Below are 26,058 nucleotides of genomic sequence, written 5' to 3' on the forward strand. Positions count from 1 at the left end.
CCTAAAACCCTTTATTGCTCACTTCCCTAAATCGATATTTCTTTCCTATATCTTTCCTCTTCAAGTTATGAAAAATGCACTGAGGGAGAATAAATGACAGATTAGGTCATGAGAGGCAAAGAAGCAATTTAATTATATCACAATATAATTCAAGTATAAATATTAAATCAATATTTGCAACCATGGATCTATTCTTTTATCATAGTATTATAATATATAAACAACTATAAGAGTGCAAATAAGTCCCACTTATGCCTCCTCTATCTCTTCTTTCTCATCATAAATCCATTTCAAAACTGGGAGCTTGATGTGGAGCTTGATGTGAAATGCTGATACTTTTGCTTCAAGATAAGTTTTTTCTGTTCTTTTGCACTGACTCTTGGCTGCAGCCACAAACCCAGTAAGAGTGCCAACCAACTAAAGGGCAAGCACGAAATCCCATCCAACAGAGTCATAAATTGCTGTGGTTCAATAATGTTGGAGATTTATTTTAATCTTGAATATCAGGGAAGGGTGATCAGAAGACACGGCATTTAAACGTTGCCTTGAAACCTGACAAGGACTTTCATAAATGAGAAATGTAAAAAAGCATTCAAGGCTGAAAAAAGAATCGGACATCCACGTGGATAAACGGAAGCACAGAGCATGCTGATGCAGCTAAGATTGATTCTAGGAGACTGGAGAAAGTGTAAGGAAGTATGCAGTAACACTTAGAATATTAGCAGCAGGATGTGATCATTAAGAGCTAGAGGTTTGGAGCATAAAAAAGAAGACATGGGGCTTGTTAGAAATACTCAATGACTGTTAACAAGAGTTACTTCAAAATACTCAGAAAATGGAATTAACAAACTACAAGTTTATTTGAATGTTACTTAAAATTATATTTCTTTTGCAATGATAAAAATTGGAGAATACCTAAATATGAGAGAGGAGAGAAAGAGACAGAGAGACAGAGAGAGACGAGAGAGGGAGATTGGGATAAAAGAGTCAGTGAAAAGAAATCAAATGCATTTTACTCTCAAAGATTAAAAAAAAAAAAGTAAAACGTTAAATATGGCACGACCAAATGGGCACTGTCAGCAGAATAAGAATATACACACCTAAAAATATGTTCTGCATTGTAGGCTTTCTGGGCTATACATTCAACGCATATTGTCTCTTAACTGAACACTTAAAGTGAGAGTGGCCAGACAGAACCAAGGCATACTAGATTTTTCCTTAGGTTGCCTTAGATTAAATTTTTTTCATAATTTTCATAACTAAGCACATATAGTATGTTCAAGTAACCAACCACATTTGAAACTGTGCCAAACTTTAATAGACTATGATGATCTTTTTTAAATTGTGTTTTTACAAATTTAAATATAATGATCATCATAAGAATTCCTACACAGTTTAAAATTAGGTATAATTTAGAGATATTGTAAAATGGAATGAATTTCAAAGAGCTAAAGTAACACTTGGAATGGCAGCCAAGTGAAGAGAAGTCAAAATATAGAATTCCTAACAATACTTTTATATGATCCCCAGAGATATTTGGGGGAAAGATGCTTCATGCTTCAAAGTGATCTCCTAAATATATCCACTCAACCAGAAATTGCTGAAATGAAAAAAGCAGCCTGGGTGTTCAGAACTCTTGGTTGTGATTCAATCATATCGCAGATTGCTCTCGCTCCTTGAAACAGGATATGAAATAGACCTTGAGTTGTCACATTGAACTTCTCTCTGTCCCCATTCAATACTCTCAGGTCTTTTTATGAAATTTTTCATCCCAATGCCATTGAGCTCCTTCAGTTCAAGAAAAAAAAAAAGTATTTTAGGGAAATAACAAACACTTCTACAATGAAGATTTAGAAAGATTGTAGAAAGATTGAACCAAATTCTTAAATAAGAATCTGAATAATCTGAAAAAATAAGAAAGACTAGAACTTGGTTTTCTTTCCACCTTTTTGGAAATGATACACAGTATGTGATAAGGTATTACTTTCATATTCTCTGACATTAAATTAGAAATATTCAGCAATTTGCAGCACAGAAGCCTATTCTGACAATGTGTGCTTTAAAGCCCCAATACCATAATCATTCTATTCATTTGGAGTTTAAATGCACATATCAAATTAAACAATGTATCCTTGTAACAATAGCTATAATGTTATTAATTGCAACTTCTGTCTGGTGCAATGAGTTCTAATTTATAAGTTATGTTAATATAATTTCTCAGTTTACAATGAGGATAGCTAATTACAAGTCATCCACATCTAGCTGAAAACTGGAAAAATAAAATTGTATTCTGATATGAACACAACAAATTTAAATATGATGGAAAATGTATTGCTATCTAACACCTTAAAAGAGATTGCTAGGTTTTAATGTCCAATAGAGAAATTGAAGATATGCTGTGTAAATCAGGCCAACATATCAGGTCATGTATATTTTGCTATACCAACACAGTAGATAAAATAAATAGATGAAAGTAAAGTAAAAGAAATAAGAAACATAGCTGAAACACGACCCAGAAAAGAGAATAGAAGTCATAAAAAAGAATGGGGAGCAGGGAGATGTGAAACTGATAAATTGATTAAGAAGCACCAATTTTAAATTTGAAGAAATTTTACATTTGTTGTCAGGGAGAGAAAGCTATCTAAGTATATTCAATTATCAAGAAAATTTATAAATAAGCAATATGTGCTTAAAGAAACAGCCACCTTTAATGTCTAATATAAGTATCTACCCAGTTATTTTTATGCTATTTTCTATTTCTTATAACACCATCCATAAAAGTAATATTTATGATTTCCTCATTATAGATATTTCTGTAGGTGATTTCTATGCAGCTTCTTGTTTTATATTTACATGTGTATTTGATACGATCTTTGAGCAATTTTTTCCATACAAAACAAGGAAAATGAGGTTTAATAGGATAGGTAAATGTATAGGGCACATAGCCACCAGGTATGCATTATTCTAACTCAGACTGATCAGACTTCCAATTCTCACATTTCTTCAGCTTTATGTTTTTGCCAGGTAGATATTTGATTAACTAGATAGATAAAATAGCTTTAAATACTTATTGTCAAAATCAGGAAATGGAAAGCTGGGGAGCTCACCTAGTAGTTAAGAGCTCTGGCTATTCTTTCAGAGGACTAAGTTCAGCTTCCATCACACACAAGTCCACTCACAACCATTTGTAACTCCATTTCAAGAGAATATGATGCTCTCCTCTGACATGGTTGCATATGGTCCACAATCTCAACATACATACAAACACAATATTCATACACATCAAATGAAATAAATATATCCAATTTCAAGATCATAGAATATATGGTTATTTCTTCTGATCAAATAGCTGATGTTTGTTTGCTAAATGCATTTAAAAAAAAATAGCTGGTAATTATGGTAAGTGTTCCCAGACTCTGACTTTTTCATATGGGGTGACTTGTTCATATATAACATTGCGGTAGGCTTCTTGAGATTCTAAAGTAATACTTTAAAAGTTTTCTTTAAGGAAGTAAACTATGTTTAAAAATGTATAATTTCGGAGAGAATAAAATTCTGGGAAATACCCCCACAAATGGTATATTTTCTAAAATGTAGAGAAAATGAAATCAGTGATAAAAACATTTTCTTAAAAAGTATATAAATGTTGAAAATAATAAGAAATATCAATATTTTATTAAAAATGAAAAGAAAGCAGAATCCTGGGGAAAGAATTAGGAATAGACATTTGAGGTCTCAGGATATCTATTTGGTGAACTGCATTCTGAGAAAAGTCTCAGAAGATAACAAAAATTAAAAAATGCAGCTTGAGAAAATAGAGGATATGGGAAGGATTCATGGGAGAATAGCTATAAGTGTCTCAAGGGAAGAAAGGGAAAATAGTATATTTCAATTGTAACTAAAAATGTTTGAAAATAAAACAGTGCACTGTCTAATTTGTAATTTTTGAAACAATGGGATTGTCTACCTGGCATTCCTGAGGTTACATTTAGAGAGAGAAAGTAAAGACAGTTTGCTACAAGTAGTTCACTATCCTTGAGAAGACATTTCATAATTAAGTTTAAAGTCATGGCATTTTATAAAGAACACAGAATGTGATATGATTTAGAAAAATGGTCTAATCTAAAGGAGACCTATCTATGAGCTGTGGCCTGTAATAGTTTTTGATAGATGGTGGAGAAGCATAATCTAATAATATAGTATAAAGAGATTTTTGGGAATAATTATTATGCCTAGTCTTTTCAGAAAGACAATGAAATTATCTGATTCATGTTTTTAAACATCAGCTCTTTTACATTTGTTAAATATGTTTCTCAATAAAAATATTTATGTTTTAGTTAGCACGTATGCTCAACTTGGTAATGATGGGAATTAGAGAATGGAAAACATTGTTTATATAAGTTTGGGATAAGAAAAAGGACGGAAAATATTCTGTGCTTTCCATACCATTAGATGTTGGAGAGAAAAACATCTATGTAGGCTTTCTGCATGATTTATCTGTCTTTGGCCATAACTCACGTCAGGAATTCCTCAATGTGTTATCATTGAGCAATACACGGGCCCTGATGTGAGGTGGTTTATAGATTGGCCACAGATACTTTTCTTGCAGCACCAGGTAGGTCCCCTCACAGTGTTCTGTATGCAACTGTCATTATCTATGAGCTTTAGCTTCTTGCCTCTTGGACTATGATAGACATTTAGATAACCAGATTTACACGTGCCAAACACTGTTCCACTAATATTCTATTAGGAAGAATTCAGTTGCACAGATATATAATTACTACCAGAATAAAGGACACATAGCTTGCTTAGGAGAAAAAAAAATCATTCTCCCTGCCTTAGTGTTGAAAATCAAACTCAGCAACTTGTTCATGCTAGACATCACTCGATCCCTGTATTGCAGGCTCAGTCTCCAAAGTAGGGTGATTTTGAAAAACAACTAATAATCAGGGCCACATGGGAGCATTATATGACAAAGGGGTTAGTCCCTGTGCATCTTCAGGCAAGCAAAAAAAAAAAAAAAAAAAAAAAGATGAGAATCAGATTGCTATGGATGCCAAAATGTGTCATTCAAACTTCAGTAGTGAATTGTTCTTGGAGCACATGAAACTATGTCACAGACATCCTTGGACACCAAGGAGGGAGACACAGTTCATTTCACCTTAGAGAAGAGCAAATGGTAGCCCTTAGAACTCAGGCTTCTTGCCCAAGGTTATTCTACGGCATTTTCAATACAGGCAGTTTGGCTATAGATGCTTGTCTCTTAATTGTTATTGTTATTCTGATATATAGCCAATGAATTTGTACAAAAACAAAGCCCTGCTTACCACAGATAGATGTATATTACAGCCAGCAGAAGTGGGGACAAGCTGTGATTGTGTGCAGAAGATATAAAGGTAGTGAATATAAATTGCTTCACTGAAATGCCCACCTAAGATCAATATGTTTTTATAAATTCTGACAGCTCAGTGATACAAAACTCTGTAGGTATCTGCAGGTCAGCAAAACTCCAGCACCCATAGCATTTCTTGGCAAAGATACATCAATGTATCTTTGATTGAATCTACCTGCTTGTCTCTTATGATTGAATTATTGAAGCTTATACCAAATACATTACAAATTTATCAATTTAAGTATTCTCATATATTCAAAAAATGGAAACATAAGGACCAGCATTAAAAGCTAGATTTTGTGAGGTTTTGTCTGCATTGACATGCTAAAGTGTGTCTACAGTTTTTGCCATTCATTTTTTTCTCTCTCTCAGCAGCCCCTAGTCCTTGGAATAAGAATAACAAGTGACCTTTGCAAGATATTAACCTGGGGAAAATGTATGAGTTGGATTTACCTACAATTGTGCCAAACTCAACCATCCCCTGGTGAAACATGATTTTGTCATCCATCTGCCCCGCCCCAGAGTTCTCTTCCCTGTCCATATATTGCCATGCTTTTTACTCACAATAGAAAGTGAGGCCATTTTGTAGAAAGTCCTTGAAGTTCTTCACCTAATTGTATAGTTTGCAGGAATAGGTTCCATGTTCCTTCTCTTTCTCCTGTCTCTGGGAAAATGATGGCATGCCCATCCTTTGCAAACTATGCATGGGATCTGTGTCCATGACCAATTTTCATGATTCCCTTTCCCCCAGATTTTCAATTTTGATCATTTCTTATTCATAAGGTACCCATTTTTAACAAAGACAGATGGAATAAAACCAAATATTGTCATTTTAGAAAACAATACAGTTTAAGAAAAACAAATGTACTTTCACCTCTGTTGTTACCTCTGAATGAAATCTTTGCTCCATATTGTTGTCTGTTTAATTCATACTCGTACTATTAGATTCTTACACAAGTCTATCTTCTTTGAAACATTTTAGGTGTGAATGGACATACTCTCATCTCTACAACCCTTTTTTACTAAAAGTTATTGTTATCATCTGTTTTTATCACTTTGAATTAAAATACATACAAGCCTAGAGTTACTCCTGTGAGACTGTAGGCAGATTTCATGCAGAAACTTAATAAATCCAGAACATGAGCTAGCATACACGTACCCAACGTATCAGGAATGAATGAAGTTATTATTCATATTAAGAAAGGAAAGAATGTAACATTTTTTCTTTCTTTGTTCTAGTAGCACTTTGAATAAGGGAAACCATTCCCAGAGTGGCTTCATTATGTTTCACCTCAAAACTAGATAAAACTACAGTGTTGTTCAGATTATTAACCGATACAGAAACAGTGGAATTTTCACTACTTCCTAAAAATCTCCTTTTTCTATTTTCTATTCAAATCCAATATCTGTGTTAATTTTATTTAACTTCATGAGATATCATCATTATTTGATCATGTAATGAGAATACTAAATCTTGTAGTTGATTCATTCATTTCTATAGAAAGCATTGCCTCAGTCTCAATATCTTGACCTGTTTAAATTCCCCTTCACATGGTTAGAAAAATTTGTCTAGAGGAAACAACTTATGATTATTTCTTCAAGTACATACAAAGCATGAATTTGCCTATTACCAACTGCCTATGAAATGTAATCATGCAATTTGTTCATCAAGTTGATCCAGCATTGGACAAAAGGACTGTGCCATGCCTGATGATTAATATTATAGTAAGAAAAAAATGTTCATAATTGTAGTAGCCCCATGTGTTTTCTTTTGTTAATAAAGGTAATTACCACTGTGACTTGGTATCAATACATTTGCAGATACATAGATAGATAGACAATAGATAGATAGATAGATAGATAGATAGATAGAGATACAGATTTATTCCAGTTGATTCTTAGATTAGAATGCCAACTTACTCACTTATCTTTCCTAAGGAAACCAAGACATTTGTTTTCTTTTAGGTCTCACTCATTTGATTAAATGAATAATTCCAGTACTTTCTTTGTCTTGGGAATGAGTTAAATCTTAAAAACAGAAAATAATGGCACAGATGTTAGTGAGGACACAATGATGAGAGAAACAGTTTTTGTTTTAACTTCTCATCTTAGTTTTTCACGATGGCTAGTTTCAAACCCAATTTTAGAACAGTCCTTACCAAGTGATGGCTTAAAATGACAAATTTAGCCAAATCTTCCCATCATGCTCTTTCTCTAGTCCATATGGATTTACACTCTGTTCCCGAGTTTGGAGGGTCACAGACCTCATTCTTCTACTACCTCCTCTATTACAAATTTGTTCCTCTCTTCTGATATCTCTGGTATCTTTTCCTAATTTCTGTCTGGTTTAATGCCCCTTTTATGTCTCTGGGATAAGCTCATAGCCAAACATAATTTTATTTCTTTTGCTTATTAATTTCCTCCTCAAGAGAATATATTTCTTAGCACATACATAGGATATTTTTTGTTTTTCTATAACTGACACCTAGTCCTGGGGAATCACATTCATCAGTTGCCCTGATAATAAGTCTACATTTAAAACCAGGGTGATCAAGAAAACAGAAAACAGCAAATAATAGAAATTCTACATCACTGTTCATTTAAATATCGATCATTGCATTATTCCTATTTGTGTACATGCATTTTAAAAAAATGTCATAAAATTCAGGAAAATTGAGTTTTAATAATAAATGTTTCTTGTAGTTATAAATCTAAACAGTCTCATTAAATAAGAAACACAGAGCCAAAAAAAGATTTAAAAGCCCTGACACGGAGCAGTAGCCAAGAGCTAAGTAAGACCACCTTATCTTACCACTTGATGCTATCCTTCCTCTGAGTCTGTCTTTTTATTCCTTTTCTGTTCTGCCTCCTCATTGGTTCTAAACTCAACCACATGACTTCCTCATCACTGCCAGTCTACAAAGACCTCCAGGTCTCTATGGTTGGTACTGGGATTAAAGGTGTGTGTCACCATGCTGGCTGTGTCCTTGAACACACGGAGACTTTGCCTGCCATGTGATCAGATTAAGGGCATGTGCTACCACTACCAGACTTCTAAATGGCTTACTCTTAGCTCTGATCCACAGGCAACTTTATTAACATACAAATAAAATCACATTTCAGCACAAATAAAATATCACCATAGTTTCTTTAAGTTTTATTCTTTGAGGGGATCAGAATCAGATTACTACATTTAGATAAAACAACCCTACCATCTAGTGCTCGAAACTTTGGAGAACAGAGTTGGTTTAACACACAAAGATGAAATCAAAGCTAACGTCTGACAAGAACCCAATATCCAGTTACAAACATCTGCAGCATATAGCACTTATTAGAATTTTACTCATCATTACCTTGGTATAAATAAAAGATTGTTGTATTTATATTTAAGGGAACAAATAGACCTATACTTATTCCCTAGCCTTCCAAATATTGGGTATATAGGCCACAACATCAGAGTCTGTTCAAAATGTCTTAAAATCAAAGGCATGTAATGTATGCAATATGACGTTAAAGAATGATTCCCTTCAAGAGCACACAGCATTGGACTCTGAAAATGTGATTCTAAATTTTGTGATGATTTTAGCATGGGAGAAAGGAGGCAATTAAATAGGTCCAGGTATTTGGGGTGCCTAAGATGAAGAACTAAGTAGGTTCTGTAAGTGTGGTCCAGAAAAAAAGTGAAATGTACCAATATCTCTCTTTTTTTTTTTTTTTTTTTTGGTTTGTTTCATTTCCTGGGAGTAAAGTAACAAATTTATTCCTATTTGGTTGCTGATAGGGCTCAATGTCCTGTCATGCATGATAGAAAATAATTGACCAAGCAGGCAAACCTGAAGAATACAACTGGAAAGAAGAAATGTTATTAGATGATTTTTATCCATGAAGTTATAGCTGTGGTGAAGACAGCTCAACAGGTATCACCTTAACAGTGGTGTCTCAAAGGATTTGAGATAATTACCATCATGCTCTGCCATTAGCACCATGCCAAACTTTACAATCCATTTCAAGAATAGAAAGAGCAGCAGAGCTTAAATTACTTATGCCTAGCACAGAAGAAACTATTATACAATCTCTGATAATGTATGCTTTTAGATTAGGAAATGTGTGATTATCAGCAATAACATAAAATATATCCAAACTATTTCAAAAACATAGTATTCAGAAGGTAGTGAATCACTCCATTCACATTATTCACTTAACCAAATCCATTAAATAGTAGATGATGTAATTTGAAATTGTTTAAAATATACAAAATATTAAAATATTTGCCTAAAACAAATTTGAGTACCCAAGATCTTCATCGGGCTGTATAAAATAAAACTTTATGATACATTAATAGTTTATTTGAAATGTAAATTAGACCTAGAAATTTGGATAGTCTATCAATTAATGTAGATGTATTTCCTGAAAGACTGCATAGATGATGCATTTATGTCATTTATATGCATGAATTAAATAGTGTCTACTTGATGCCAACAAACAGAAAATAGCAATGCTATATTACAAAACACATAATTATTATTTTTTTTTGGGAGCTGAGGATCGAACCCAGGGCCTTACGCTTGCTAGCAAGCTATCTAACACTGAACTAAATCCTCAACCCCAAAATACATAAATTGATTAAGACTTTTCATCGTTAAAATAATCATTTTAATTTTAATGGCAATCATAACTGGAAAGTTAATAGACTAGTCATTATCCCATTTGAATGGTCAAAAATTGTAATATAGTAACAACGACTTTTTCAAGTATACTTGATGTTCTTAGTGTTTAAAGGTAAGAAGGGAGGTGTCCATATAGAAGCATGATTTATACATATTTATAAAAAGAAAAAGTAAGAGAGGCAACTGTGCCTGGGTCCCACCACTGGACACAGGCCATCCCTGAAGGACCTGATCAAATTGGCCCAAGTTTCCAGCTAATCAGCAGGCCCTACAGGAAGGCGCCCCTTTTCCAAGACTGCAGGGAGACACTGCAGTCCCCACACCCTGCCCCCACACCCATTTGCCTGAGACCCCAGCCACTTCCTGAGACTCAGAGACCAACCCCCAGCTCCTGTCCCTCCTAGAACTCCCATCTGGACCAGAGGTGAGTGCCTGGGGTTATAGTCAGAAAGACAACTGCGCCTGGGTCCACCACTGGACACAGGCCATCCCAAGAGGACCTGACCAACTTGGCCCCAGTTTCCTGCAAATTGGCGGGCCCTGCAGGAAGGCTTCCCTTTTCCAAGACTGCAGGCAGACCCTGCAGTCTCCACACCCTGCCCCCACACCCATCTGCCAGAGACCACAGCCACTTCCTGAGAATCAGAGACCAGCCCCAAACTTCCATCCTGCCCTGGAATTCCCATCTGGACGAGAGACCAGAGGAACTCCCATCTGGACAAGAGGAGCTCCCTTCTGGACAAAATAAGGAGACCCCAGGGATTTCCCCAGACTCAGATTCCAGCCCCACAGCTCCTATCTGGCCAGCACTCTCATCTGGACCAGCACTCCAATCTGGCCCAGAGCTTCCATCTGGACCAGAGAGAGGCTCCCTAAATCTGTCAGCTCTCTCTGGACCAAGGGAACTGATAAGACCAAGAACGAACCCAAGAGGAGATGGTCAGACATCAAGGCAGAAGTACATCCAACAAAATAAAGAGCAATACAGCATCACCAGAACCTAGCCCTTCTCAAAGAGCTAGACCTGAACATCACAGAATGGAAGAAAAAGAAGAAAACAACCTCATAAGTAACATCATGAAGAGGCTAGAGCCTTATATAGAAGAAATCAAAAATAAAGTAGAGGAACAGACAAACAAAAAATAGGAAGAACACTATGAAAAACTAGAGGAAAGGAAAATTAAGGCAGAAGAAAACAATAAATCGCTGAAGGAAACAATGAAAAAGCAAGGGAGACAATCCAAGACCTGAAGAGGGAAATAGAAAAAATGTTGTTGAGGATTTACCTCAGTGGTAGAGCACTTGCATAGTAAGCACAAGGCCCTGGGTTCAATGCTCAGCTCCACATTAAAAAAAAAAAAAAAAGAAGAAGAAGAAGAAGACACTAGCAAAAGGAAAAAAGGAATGCTGGAAAGAGAAAATCTGAGTAAAGAAACAGGAACTTCAGATGCAAGTATAACCAACAGAATGCAAGAGATGGAAGAGAGGAACGCTGGTGTTGAAGATACAGTAGAAGAAATAGATTCATCAGTCAAAGAAAACACTAAAACCAACAAAGTCATGACCCAAAATGTCCAAGAAATTTGGGACACCATGAAAAGACCAAACCTACGAATAATAGGGATAGAGGAAGGAGAATACCAACTCAAAGGTACAGAAAATGTATTTAACAAGATCATAGAAGAAAACTTTCCCAACTTAAAAAAGGAAATGCCTATGAACATACAAGAAGCCTATAGAACACTAAACAGACTAGACCTCCCAAAAAAGACCCCTTGCCACATAATAATTAAACAACTGAAAGTACAAAAAAAGAAAGACTATTAAGGGCAGCAAAGGAAAAAGGCCAATTGACTAATAAAGGCAAACCCATCAGAATAACACCCGATTTCTCAATGGAGACTTTGAAAGCCAGAAGGACCTGGACAGATATAATGCAGACACTAAGAGACCATGGATGCCAGCTTAGACTAATATACCCAGCAAAACTTTCAATCATCATAGATGGAGTGAACAAAACCTTCCAAGACAAAACCAGATTTAAACAATACTTACCCACAAACCCAGCCCTACAGAAAGCACTAGAAGGAAAATTCCAACCTAAGGAAAGCAGATATACCATTGAAAATACAGTCAATAGATAACACCACAGCAGTAAACCCCAAAGAACAAAAGTACACACACTACCAACAAAAAATAAAAATAATAACAAGAATGAACAATCACTGGTCATTAATATCCCTTAATATCAATGGACTTAATTCACCTATAAAAAGACACAGACTAACAGAATGGATATGAAAACAGGATACGTCTTTCTGCTGCATACAAGAAACACACCTCAAATTGAAAGACAGACACCTGCTAAGAATAAAAGGCTGGGAAAAGAATTTCCAATCAAATGGTCTTAAGAAGCAACCTGGTGTAGCCATCTTAATATCCAGCAAAATAGACTTCAAACTAAATTCAATCAAAAGAGATGATAAAGGACATTAAATACTCATTGCAGGAAAGATCAACCAAGATGAAGTCTCAATTCTGAACATTTTTGACTCAAACACAAGGGCACCCATATATGTAAAAGAAACATTACTAAAGCTTAAATCACATATAAAACCCCACACATTAATAGTGGGAGACTTCAACACCCCACTTTCACCTCTGTACAGATCAGAGAAAGTGAAACTTAACAGAGACATAATGGACTTAACTGCTGTTATGGCTCAAATGGACTTAATCGATATCTACAGAACATTCCACCCAAACAAAAAAGAATATACCTTTTTCTCAGCACCCCATGGAACCTTCTCTAAAATTGACCACATACTTGGCCACAAAGCAAATCTCAATAGATACAAAACAATTGGAATAAACTCCTGTGTTCTATCAGACCACCATGGTTTAAAGTTAGATTTCAACAACAGAAAAAACTACAGAAATCCTACAATCTCATGGAAACTGAATAATGCTCAACTGAATCACCAATTGGTTAAGGAAGAAATAAAGAAAGAAATTAAAGACTTCCTAGAGAACAATGAAAACGAATATACTTCATACCCAAACTTATGGGACACTATGAAAGCAGAGCTAAGAGGGAAATTCATAGCACTGAATGCCCACATAAAGAAGCTGGAGAAATCTCATGCTAATAATGACTTGACAGCACACCTGAAAGCCCTTGAACAGGAAGAAGCAAAGTCTCCCAGGAGGAACAGACTCCAGGAAATTATCAAATTGAGAGCAGAAATCAATAAAATAGAAATAAAGAGAACAATACAAAGGATTAATGAAACAAAGAGTTGGTTCTTTGAGAAGATCAACAAGATAGACAAGCACTTATCCAAACTAACCAGAAGACAGAGAGAGGGCATCCAAGTTAAGAAAATCAGAAATGAAAAGGGGGACATAACAACAGAGAATGAGGAAATCCAGAGAATCATCAGGTCATACTTCAAAAACCTCTATTCCACAAAACTGGAAAATCTAAAAGAAATGGATAATTTTCTGGATAGGTACCATATACCTAAGTTAAATCAAGACCAGATAAACCATTTAAATAGTCCAATAACCCCTAAGGAAATAGAATCAGTCATTAAAAGTCTTCCAACCAAAAAAAGCCCTGGACCTGATGGTTCCACTGCAGAATTCTACCAGATCTTTAAAGAAGAATTAATACCAATACACTTTAAATTGTTCCACACAATAGAAGCAGAAGGAATATTACCAAACTCCTTCTATGAGGCTACAATTACCCTGATTCATAAACCAAACAAAGATGCAACAAAGAAAGAGAACTACAGCCTGATCTCCCTCATGAACATTGATGCAAAAATACTCAATAAAATTATGGCGAACATACGCCAAGAACACATCAAAACAATTATCCACCATGATCAAGTAGGCTTCATCCCAGGGATGCAAGGGTGGTACAACATATGAAAGTCCATAAATGTAATACACCATATAAGAAAACTCAAAGAAAAAAACTACATGATCATCTCACTCAATGCAGAAAAGGCATTTGACAAAATCCAACACCCCTTCAATGGTAAAGGTCTTGGAGCAATCAGGAATACAGGGAACATACCTAAACATAATAAAGGCAATCTACAGCAAGCCAACAGCCAACATCAAATTAAATGGAGAGAAACTCAAAGCAATACCACTAAAATCAGGAACAAGGGAAGGCTGTCCCCTCTCCCCTTACTTATTCAATATAGTAATTGAAGTTCTAGCCAGAGGTATAACACAACATAAAGAGATTAAGGGGATACAAATTGGAAAGAAAGAAGTCAGGCTCTCCCTATTTGCAGAAGACATGTTAGTATACATGTGTGACCCCAAAAATTCAACCAAGGAACTGATACAGCTAATAAAAACCTTCAGCAACATTGCAGGGTACAAGATCAACTCAAAAAAAAAAAAAATCAGTAGCCCTTCTATATTCAGTAGACAAACAGGTTGAGAAGGAAATCAGAGATACATCACCCTTTACAATAGCCACAAATGATATAAAATACCTTGGGGTTACTCTAACTAAGCATGTGAAGGACCTATATGACAAGAACTTTAAGTCCCTGAAAAAAGAAATTGAAGAAGATGTCAGAAAATGGAAAGATCTCCCATGCTCATGGATAGGAAGGATTAACATAGTAAAAATGGTGATCTTACCAAAAGCAATCTACAGATTCAACGCAATCCCCATCAAATTACCAACACCATTCTTCACAGATCTGGAAAGAATAATGCTCAACTTCCTATGGAAAAACAAAAAACCTAGGATAGCCAAAAGAATCCTGTACAATAAAACAACCTCTGAAGGCATCACAATCCCTGACCTCAAGATCTACTACAGAGCTACCGTAATAAAAACAGCTTGGTACTGGTGTAAAAACCGACATGTGGACCAACGGAACTGAATTGAAGACCCTGACATTAACCCGCACACCTATGAACATATAATTTTTGAGAAAGAAGCCAAAAATGTACAATGGAAAAAAGAAAGCATCTTCAACAAATGGTGCTAGCATAACTGGATGTCACTGTGTAGAAGGCTGCAAATAGATCCATATCTGTCACCATATACAAAACTTTAGTCCAAGTGGTTCAAAGACCTCAACATAAATCAAGCTACTCTCAACCTGATAGAAGAGAAAGTAGGAAGTACTCTTGAATGTTAGGAACCAAGGTTTCAGGAACCCAACAAGAACCATGGAAAGTACTAGCTAAGACAGAGAACAAGTCATAAGCCCAACGCCCTTCCCCAGAGCAGTAACACCTGTTTGCTAACAGGAAGCTCCCAAAGATAAGAACATTCCACAGTCAGGTGCCATGGCAACCAAATGTAAAGAGCATTCTATGGTCAGGTTGCCTAGCAACAGAACAAATGGCCCCTGACTAGTGACCTTAGCCGACTTCCTGCAGTTGCAGGACCTGCATGGCTCCCACATTCTGCATGCCTTCCATGTACCTTCCCCTTCCCTCCTTCCTGTCCCTTCCCCTCTTATGCTATATAAGCAATGTGGAGAAAAATAAAGATTGGCAGCTTGATCAGAATACTGTCTTGCTGTCGTCTGTCTCTTGTGTCCTCTGTTCTTTCATTAGCTCCCAGAGTGGGTCGCCCCCATTGAAACCGTGCTGGCAGGGGCACTTGAATGCATTGGCACTGGAGATCACTTTCTAAATATAACACCAGTAGCACAGACACTGAGAGAAACAATCAATTGTTGGGACCTGTTGAAACTGAAAAGCTTTTGTAGAGCAAAGAACACAGTCAACAAGACAAAGCAAAAGCCTACAGGATGGGAAAAGGTCTTCAGCAACCCAACATCTGACAGAGGGCTGATATCCAGAATATATAAAGAAATCAAGAAATTAGGCCAATTAATAAATGGTCTATAGAACTAAACAGAGAATTCCATAGAGGAAGTTCAAATGGCTGAAAGACATTTAAGGAATTGCTCAACATCCCTAATTATCCAGGAAATGCCAATAAAAAGGACTCTGAGATACCACCTTACACCTGTCAGAGTGGCTAAGATCAAAAACACAGAAGACAGCTTCTGATCGAGAGGATGTGGAGCAGGGGGAAGTCTCCTCCACTGCTGGTGGGAATGCAATCTTGTACAGCCACTTTGGAAATCAATATGGAGCTTCCTTAGAAAACGGGGAATCCATTTTCCCCAAGACCCAGCTGTAGCACTCTTGGGCATATTCTTAAGGAATGCTTAATCATACCACAAGGGCATTTGCTCAGCTATGTTCATATCAGCATTGTTTGTAATAGCCAGAACCTGGAAACAACCTAGATGCCCTTCAACTGATGAATGGATGAAGAAAATATGGTACATATACACAATGGAGTACTACTCAGCAGAGAAAAACAATGGCATCATGAGGTTTGCAGGCAAATGGATGGATCAAGAAAAAATCATCCTGAGTGAGGTAACCCAGACTCAGAAGGACAAACATGGTATGTACTCACTCATAGGAGGATACTCGTTGTAAAACAAAGATGACTAGACTGCTACACAACTCCAGGGAGGCTACCTAGAAAACGGGGCCTAGGAAAGACACAGGGATCACCCAATGACAGAGAAACGGATGAGATCTACTTGAACAACCTGGACAACAGTGGGAGTAATGAAGGGCAAGATTTGATGGAAAGAAAGCTTAGGAGAGCAGGAGATCCCAGCTGTATCAAGAACAGAAAGGGAGAACGAGGAATAACTGACCATGATAAATGAAGACCACATGAGAACAGGAATAGGCAGAGTGCTCGAGAGGTCCCCAGAAATCCACAATGATATATCCTATGTACACTGTTGGCAATGGTGGAGAGAAAGCCTGATCTGACCTAGTCTGGTGATCAGATGACTAAACACCCTAATAGTCGTCTTGGAACTCTCATCCAATAATTGATGGTAGTGGATGCAAGGATCCTTAGCCAGGCCCCAGGTGGAGCTCCAGGTCTCCAACTGTCAAGAAAGAGGAGGGACTGCAAGAGCGTGAATTGTTGAATCCAAGATTGCAAAAAGCACAGGGACAAATAGCCAATCAAATGGAATCACATGAATTATGACCCAAAGGCTGAGGAGCCCCCAGCTAGATCAGGCCCTCTGGATAAGTGAGACAATTGAATAACTTGATCTGTTTGGGAGGCACCCAGGTAGTGGGACCAGGACCTGTCCTTAGTGCATGAGCTGGCTGTTTGGAACCTTGGGCTTACTCAAGGACACTTTGCTCAGTCTGGAAGGAGGGGACAGGACCTGCCTGTACTGAATCCACCAGGTTTTAATGAATCCCCAGGGGACTCTTGGTCCTGGAGGACATGGGAATGGAGGGGAGGGGCTAGGGAAAGGTGGTGGGGGGGCGGGAGGGAGAGGACAGGGGAACCCATGGCTGATATATAAAATTAAAACACATAATAATAAAAAAAAGAAAAAGTAAAAATTCTATGTATTATAACTACACTGAAGAAAGGAAAGTTCAGACTACTTTAAGTTGTTATGTAATATTTTCAGCTGAATAATAACAAATGCCAACGAAATTTAGCTCATACTATAGTTTGTAGACCAGAGGCATGATGTAAAGTATGCAGAGTGATTTGCAAATTTTTTTCACTTTTTACTGATCTGCATTGAGATGGCTTACTTAACAGTCCTGTGTGGTTGAATGTTATAATTCATGTCACTGAGATTACATAAGGAAGCAAGACCTACACAACAAGCATGATAGAATCACAAGACAGCTGGGTAACTACTGCTCATGTAAAGTCTTCAGCCACATGCAAGATAATGCAAGAGGAAATCCCTTACAGCTTCACCACTTGAAGGCGTGAATGCTAAGTGAGAAACACCTAACTCCAGGGGGAAAAAAAACCCACCTATAGTAACACAAGTTGAATTCCTACCACAATAAATATTGTTTTTGGAAGAAATCCCAGGTACTCTTACAAATGCATCTGTTGGCATACAGAAAGGGATTGTTTGGCATACAGAAAGAGTAAATAAACAAATGCAAATGATTGCTTATGACTACGAGAAGGTGGTATGCAATTAAAATCAATCTCTGCTTGTATCAAAGTTCAAAAAGATGGGAAAATTATATATTTAGGGCCAATGAGATGGATTAGCACTTACTGTCAAGTCTGACAACTTGAATTAGATTCCCAGGTCCCAAGTATTGGAAGGAAACAAATAATTTTTATGAGTTGTCCTCAGATCTTCATATAAGTTTCTGCATATTAATTAGTTGTATAATTTATTAAAATACAACAGAATATTAAACATTAAATAAAAACTTGGGTTTGGGATTTAGCTCAGTGGTAGAGCACTTGCCTAGCAAGCGAAAGGCCCTGGGTTCAATCCCCAGCTCAAAAAGAAGAAAAAAAATTATAGGTTAGGGATTTAGCTCAGTGGTAGAGCACGTGCCTAGCAAGCACAAGGCCCTGGGTTCAGTACTCAGCTCTGAAAAAAAAGGTGAAAGACAAAAAAAGAAAAAAAAAACTTTTATAGGTAGTCAAATATTTTTTATTGCAAATAAACTTTTTAAATTGCTTTAAAGTTGTAAGTAAGAAAGAGCTTTATATAAGCTCCATAGTTATGCAAGATAACAAGGAAATACATATAAAGTAGAAATACAAATAAGATGTAAATCAATATGGCAGTTTCCATAATCATTCTTGGCTTCAGTATTTGTGAGTGTGATTACATATTTATCTCTAACACTAACAAACCTATGTTTCAAGTCATTGATGACTCATGTAACATTAAATAAAGATAGTTTCCTGAGTATTAGCGGCAGTAAAAAGAAGAAGTTACCACATAAAATTACAGTCTTTCATATGTGGAAAGTTCAGCAGTTAAATTAGATTCAGAGACATAAACAACCACAATTCACATACATGCTCTGTCGCTGTGGTGGCCTCCTGTAAATCCAGCCTTGGAAGGTAGAAATGTTATCCAAAGAGTATGCTGACTAACAAGAACTGCATCAATGTGCTACATTTTGCGTTAGATACCTTGTCTAAAAATGAATGAAGTGGGAGAGCAGAATGCAAACCTTGATGGGAACATGAATTCATGAAAACATTAAGACACGTCATACACACAAACAAGGAAAGAGGGAAGAAAGTATGTAGTGTTTCATTCTGTCTCTTCTGTTGACAGCATGCATTTGGGGGGAAATGCCAGCATTTGTTCACTAGTCTTTTAGGGTGATGGACAAGAGCTTGTTTAAATAATGTTATCACTAATGTTATCTCCCTGGTCTACCATTTCTAGTAACCTGGGTTTAATCCACAGAACTATACAAGAAGTAGCAATAATCTATTTTAGTGATAGCAATGATTAAATAGTTTAAAATATCATTTGCAACATTTCAAGGAATAGATACCGAGGTTAAAAATAAGACATGGAAAAAAAATTTGTAAGTACAAGAGCAATAATTTGATGATATTTTGACACAAGTTAATGAAATAAATTTCTTCTGAAAACTTGGGGCTAGAAAAAAAAATGTAAGTAAGGAATCATAACAAAAGAAAAAAATAAAAGAAACAGTATCATGAAGCTAGTGAGATAGCTCAGAGTCAACTCGTCAAAGTACTATCATAGTGAGTCTAAAGCCCTTAGATCAATACCCAGAAACAATAGAGAAGAGATGTGGGTGATGGTGTGCTGTAAAATGAATTTTTTTAAGTCTTATTAATAGAAAACCAGTGCCAGATATTGGGGTGAATGCTGACAAATCGAGAGACAGAACAAGCCACAGCCACCTCACCTTGCCAACTTCTCAGCTGATCCTGTTTCCTCAAATTGGAAGCCTCTGAGTCTTCATCCAAATGGATCTCAGGCTGAACTGCTGCTAAAAGCCTAAAAGCTTAAAAGCATAAAAGCCTCTAGTTCCTGGTCCTCAGGCCTTCTATACCTTTCTGTTTCCTGCCATTACTTTCTGGGATTAAAGGCATTTGTCTTGCCCAAGGAAGACATGGCTTCTCAAATGCTAGGAATAAAGGCGTGTGTCACCATGCCTGGCTGTTTCCAGTGTGGCTTTGAACTCACAGAAATCTGGATGGATCTCTACCTCCAGAACGCTAGGGTTAAAGGCATGCTACCACTGTCTAACCTCTATGTTTAATATAACAGCTGTTTTGTTCTCTGATAAGTTTATTGAGGTGCACAATATATCAACCACAGTGTACTGTGCATCTGGTGGTATTTTACATCAATATGAGAGACTGAAACAGGTGAACAGTTTGCAAGCTCTTAGACATGCTATCTAGGAATATACAGCATGACAATAATACCAATAAAAAAGAAAAGAACCAGGATGGTGTCACATGCCCATCCAAACTCACACAAGCCACACACACTAAACATAAATTAATAAAAATTATAAATTTGTGATAGAAACAGTAGGCTTTTAGGAGAAATAAGTTTCAGAAACATGTAGCAATAATTTAAAAATCTAATAATTTTCTTATTTTCACTTTTAATTTATTCATTGATATTTCATTCTTATACACAAAGCATTCTAAGTTTTTCACCTCCTACTTTCCTTTAACTCCCTATTACCCCAGAAAGCCTTCCCTTCTCTTTTTAAATGTCTTCTTAACATCCATATTTTGTTTTGTCTTGTTTTATGAGCCATTTTGTTTAACCATGGCCATTGAGGCAGTCATGGGTTTCCAACTATGATTTGGAGTTTTGGGAGTAGTACTGAAAACTATGATTCCCTCTTACTTGGGATAGAGCAGAATCAATAAGCTCAGCTGAGAGGAGGAGCCCATTAGATCTTGCCCTTCCCTGACTGGCTGTTGACATGACTACACTTACATACTGTGGAAAGCTCAGCAACTGTGAATTCAAGACTGCAACAACTATGCCATTCCCAGATGTGACATTCCACATCCCCTTTCCATATCTTATTCTCTTCTTTTTTCTCCATTTTCCATAACATATCCTAGCAGTGTTTCTCAACCTAGTGGTCAAGACCACCCCACCCCCTGGGTTGCATGACAGTAGGAAAATTACAGTTATGAAGTAGCAACAAGATAATTCAAAGGTTCGAGGTCATCAAAACAGAAGAAACCATACTAATGGGTGGCAGCATTAGGCAGGTTGAGAGTGACTGACTTAGAGGAAGTAATATAAATGCTTTGTTTCGCTGAGTACTCAGCTAGCACTTATTCTCAGCATCTTCTGCAACTGTCAGTTTCTGAATTCACAATCATTCACAGCAAAAAGAGGTTTCGCTGATTAATACTGAGAGTAAAATTAGCCTGTACAAACAAATATTTAGAAGGACATTTTTTTACTATGTTATTTTAACCAAACAACATAAGTAAGTCCCCTGCTAGGGCTTATGAACTTCCATAGCCATATATATTTTACCAGGATTTACAGTATCAGGAATGGGTTCCCTCTTGAGGCATCAGCCTCAAACCCAATTTTAAAGTGGTTCCCCTCATAAGAGTCAAGCCAGTATGGTGAAAGTTGGCATACCTTGCCTGGCATGCTGGTATTGACACCCACAGGGGTCATAGCAGGGTAACACTCCTGATGCCTTTCTCTCCTGGCACCTTGCACAGCCCAGACTAGCAATATAAAAGGTTACTTACAGGGAAGGGTTTTCTAGCTCAGTCACACTTGAAACTGTAACCTTCAGCAGAAGCTGCTGTAAGCAAATTTTGTAGGAATCAGGACTATAGTAATCTGTGCAACATCCAGGATCATAGTTTTCAATTTATAAAGTAAATAGTAAAGAATATTCTGCTAATCTCAATCTACTTGGTTCTGTCTTTTTCCCTCATCTATATTCCTCCTTTTGCTCCTTTCACCTACTCAAGTAATATTAAATGGAAAAATTCCAACAAGGATTACAATGAATATTTGATGAAGTAACTTTATGATTCTATGTATATCAGCAGAAAGCAATAATTACATACAACATTACATAACACTAGTAACATAAGGCATCTAGGGAGGAAAGAAAGACGTAAGACACTAGGCCTTTGTGGCTGATTTTAGAAACTCAAAGGAAGTTGGTTCTCCTTCTGGTGCTTTACTCCGTTTCACTCTTTTGGAAGTATGTATCTACGTTTCAAAAAAAAAAAAATCACTGAATTTGTTTTCCATCCAGCAAAACATGGAAAGTGCAGCAATGGTGGTTCATCTGCGTGGTGTATTTGCACACTTTCACAAACAGGACAAATGAAAGCAGAAACAAATCAGAATTTAATTTGATCAAATATTCAGTTCAGTGTTGAACTTCTCATATTTAATACAATATGAATCCATAGCAAAACAAACAAACAAATTTAAAAAAAACCAAAGGCTTTTAATTTGTTTGCTGCAGAGACTCAGCTAAAATTTATTTGGGAAGTAATATGCTTTTATACCTTTAACACTTATGAGTCTGATATACAAAATTGTAATAATATACTGATAATCTAAACTTGACCAGGAAAGAGAAACTAATTCAAATGAGCAGGACAGTCCTTTTTCCTATGGCTTGTCAACCCAAAAGCATCTGTAACATTCTCTTTGAATTTATATACAAACATGAACATAATTTATAATCATTCAAAGAATTTTCTTTTGATTATGTGTATTCTATTTTTTACAATATTAACTATTTCTGCATAGTCTTCTGCTTGAAATGAGTTGTGTAAACCTGCAGGAAAATTCTAGGTTGGGTTTCATTTTTTCCCAAGTCTGTATTGATCTTTTAGAGTGTACTTACCATATTTAGCCAAACTCTACACTTCTAATCTAAAGAAAAAAAGCTAACAAGCTCTAAGAAACAGTAAGTGATGTTTAGGAAGGAAGGTATCATAGCAAGGGGGCAAACAATGGCTCATTCAAGGAACCCAATAAACACCTTCATCTCCACAAAGAAGAACTGCTGTGACAGGGAAAGAGAAACCTGTCAGGATGCAGTGACCTGGGACAGCAATTTAATAAAAGAAATGAAATATCAAGACACATACTACCTTGGCTACAGAAAAAGGTGGGGTGTCTCCCTAAGCCTGACATAAATGTGAGTGAAAGCCCTAAGAAGTCTTCTCGGTGAAGATACTGACAGTTCTAGCTAATGGAACGTTTCAGAACCATCACTGTCAGGTTGAATAACCGAAAATGTAACATACATTTTCAGAGTAGCATCCTACTAAAAAGAGAAGTTATATTGTCTTCCAATGAAGTCCCAGGGCTTGGAAGCCAGAGCTTACAAGAGAAGGGACCTGTTTTCCAAATGTAAGGGTGGTGGAATGGAACTAAAACTTCTGCCCATTTCAATACACGAGATGTAACGGACATTCCGCTGTATTCATTCCGCAAGCCCTGCTCCCAATTAACAGACAAAACCATCAAGTCCACTGATGCTTGACCATGAGACTGATCTTGAGCAAGGACTTTAGCTGTTGCCCCTACTCCTGTTGTAACTCCAGGCACATGGCATAAAAAGCGTGAGAAAACCTTTGCAACTATCCAGATGCATTCTATTTTGCTTACTCCTCTGGGCGTTTTAGCTTAGGAGACTGTTGCCTGGCACTTGACCTTGTACACTCTTGTTTATGCCCTGGAGGTCATTGCAGATAAGAATGAGAGTGAGGGATGGAGAGATGGCTCAGAGGTTAAGAGCACCGACTGCTCTTCCAGAGGTCCTGAGTTCAGTTCCCAGCACCCACATGGTGGCTCCCAACCATCTGCGATGAGATCTGGCCCCTCTTCTGTATTCATAATAAATAATAAATCTTTAAAAAAGACTGAGAGTAAAACGGTTTCTTCTGGATGTGTAAAGGAGTTAGCAATAGATTTTTTTCCAGCTGTAGTTATAGACAGCTCCTATGTGAGACTATATATAGGATAATTAAGGGAAGGAAATCCATGACCACTGTCATAATATCATATATACACAGCCAATAGTTGTCTGATGTCAAATGCCTTGGCAAGCATGTACATAATGGTAGCAGAGTTAAACATCTCACAGATCCCAGCCCTAGATTCTTCCATGGATACTTCTGATAAGATTGGATAATGAATGAAGAGGCCCTGTGATCCTTGCTTCCATGGTGCATATATAAAGCAATGTATGGTTGAAGAGGTGTGTCAAACACTTTATACTCAAAGACATAGATACTTTCTACAGAACATTATAAGAAAAAGATTCAATATCAGTTGCAGCTGAAGAAAAACTGGTGACTCAAGATGTTCTTTCAGTTACATTAAGTGACTGCAGAGAGTTCTCTGTACATATTCTTGACTATGCCACACGTTCCCAATCTCTTAAAAGATAAACACTCTGGCTTGACAACAAAAAGAGTTTCTTTACTAAACACTTTGGTGGTATGTGCAGTGCCCAATGTTATTAGATAAATCAAAACTAATTATAGGGAAATTATACTTTTCAGGAAAGAGGAAATAAGGTATGACAAAGTCACAAACACATTAAGCAGTGAAAGAGACTTAGTAATAAGACCATCCAATAAAAGCAATAGAACTGCCCAGTCAACCAGATGTATAGTTCACATTATAGAATACAAGAAAAATTAAAAACACAACCTCCCCCCACTATGCTACTTCCTAATACTGTAACTCCTTAGTGAAAGATTATAAGGAATTTGAAATGGATAAAACATCTGATAAATAATTCAACACTGATTTTTAGGACATTCAGTGAATTACATGGGAATGCAGATAAATCCCTATGTAAAATTAGGAAGATTATGTAGGATATAAATTAGAAATTCATCAGAGGATATATATTTAAAAGGAGTCCAAACCAAACAAGCTTCTTGCAAATGAAAAACTCAAATAAAGAGCTCAGGAAGTAAAATAAAATTTTACTGAAAGCTTCAGTAGTAAACTAAACCAAGAAGTGAGAGAAATAGTCATCTCTAAGGAAGATCCCACCAATTAGTTATCCAATACCAAGTGGCCAGTCTTACTTTGGTATGTAAAATGGATTAAAAAATTTCTTAATCAAAAAAAACATTAAAAAAGGCCATCCTACCAAAAAATGTACATTTGAGTAACACTATTCAGACTGAACATGTTATATATGTATATAATAAGAATGTATATGTATATTCATATATGCATGTTATACAACTTTTTAAAAAGACCTTGTGTTTGAAATAGAGCAACGAAAGTTATTTGTGAGGACTGGCAAAGGAAAGGAAAGGAAGAAATGATGTAATATGATGCTGAAAAATGAAAGATAAAAGACTAAAAAAAGATGTTCTGGTTTACTTTTCTGTTGTTATGGTAAACACCATAACCAACACTTTGGGACTAAAAGGTTTATTTTGCCTAGAGATTAGAGCCCATCATCAAGGGAAGACAGAGAAGGGGATCAAGACTGGAATCTTAGGATTCTGAAGGAACTGAAGCAGAGACCACAGATAAAAGATGCTCACTGGCTTGGTCCCAGGTTCAAGTTCACCTTTCTTTCTTATAAAGCCCAATTTCTCAGTTGAGAGTATTACTTCCAAGATCATTCAAGTTGACAACAAATGCTACCAATCACAAACGTTTTAGTATATCACATTCTGAAAGGTAAAAGATTGTAAGGAAATAATTTAAGTAACATATAAGACCAATGTTCCACTAATACTATATCTATAACATGACATTTCTGAGAGGAGAAATAAAGCAAGAAAATTTATTCCATGAAGCTTGATATATAATGTAGCTAATCTTGGGTATTAAATCCATCTAGAAGAAGTTTTAGAATGATAGATAAGAATTATCAGAAATATCTTGATCACAATCTGTTGTTGTAAAATGACCAGGAGTATAAAACAAAGGAAGAATTTAAAATCTTCAGTGAAAATAGAAATCCAAGTCATATTTAAAGGTATACCCAATATGCAAACAACAGACTTCCTTTGGCATGGGAAAAATGCAATGCTGTATTTTCAGTCCTGAGCAAAAGTAACAAAACAGAAGAATACCCAAAAGGCTGTACTTCAGAGTAAGTACAGATATGAGTAGG

General features: G+C 36.5%; 1 protein-coding gene and 1 non-coding gene across 2 annotated transcripts in view; one reads left to right on the forward strand and one right to left on the reverse strand.

Moving 5' to 3' along the window:
• Brinp3 (BMP/retinoic acid inducible neural specific 3) overlaps window positions 1-26,058 on the reverse strand; it is a 391,357-nt gene that overhangs the window by 218,422 nt on the left and 146,877 nt on the right. The gene's annotated exons all lie outside the window — the stretch shown is intronic.
• Window positions 18,367-18,439, forward strand: Trnaa-agc. The gene has a single exon. It is a non-coding gene; the product is annotated as a tRNA-Ala (tRNA).

The sequence above is a fragment of the Onychomys torridus genome, chromosome 11, assembly GCF_903995425.1.
Source record: "Onychomys torridus chromosome 11, mOncTor1.1, whole genome shotgun sequence".
NCBI lineage: Eukaryota > Metazoa > Chordata > Mammalia > Rodentia > Cricetidae > Onychomys > Onychomys torridus.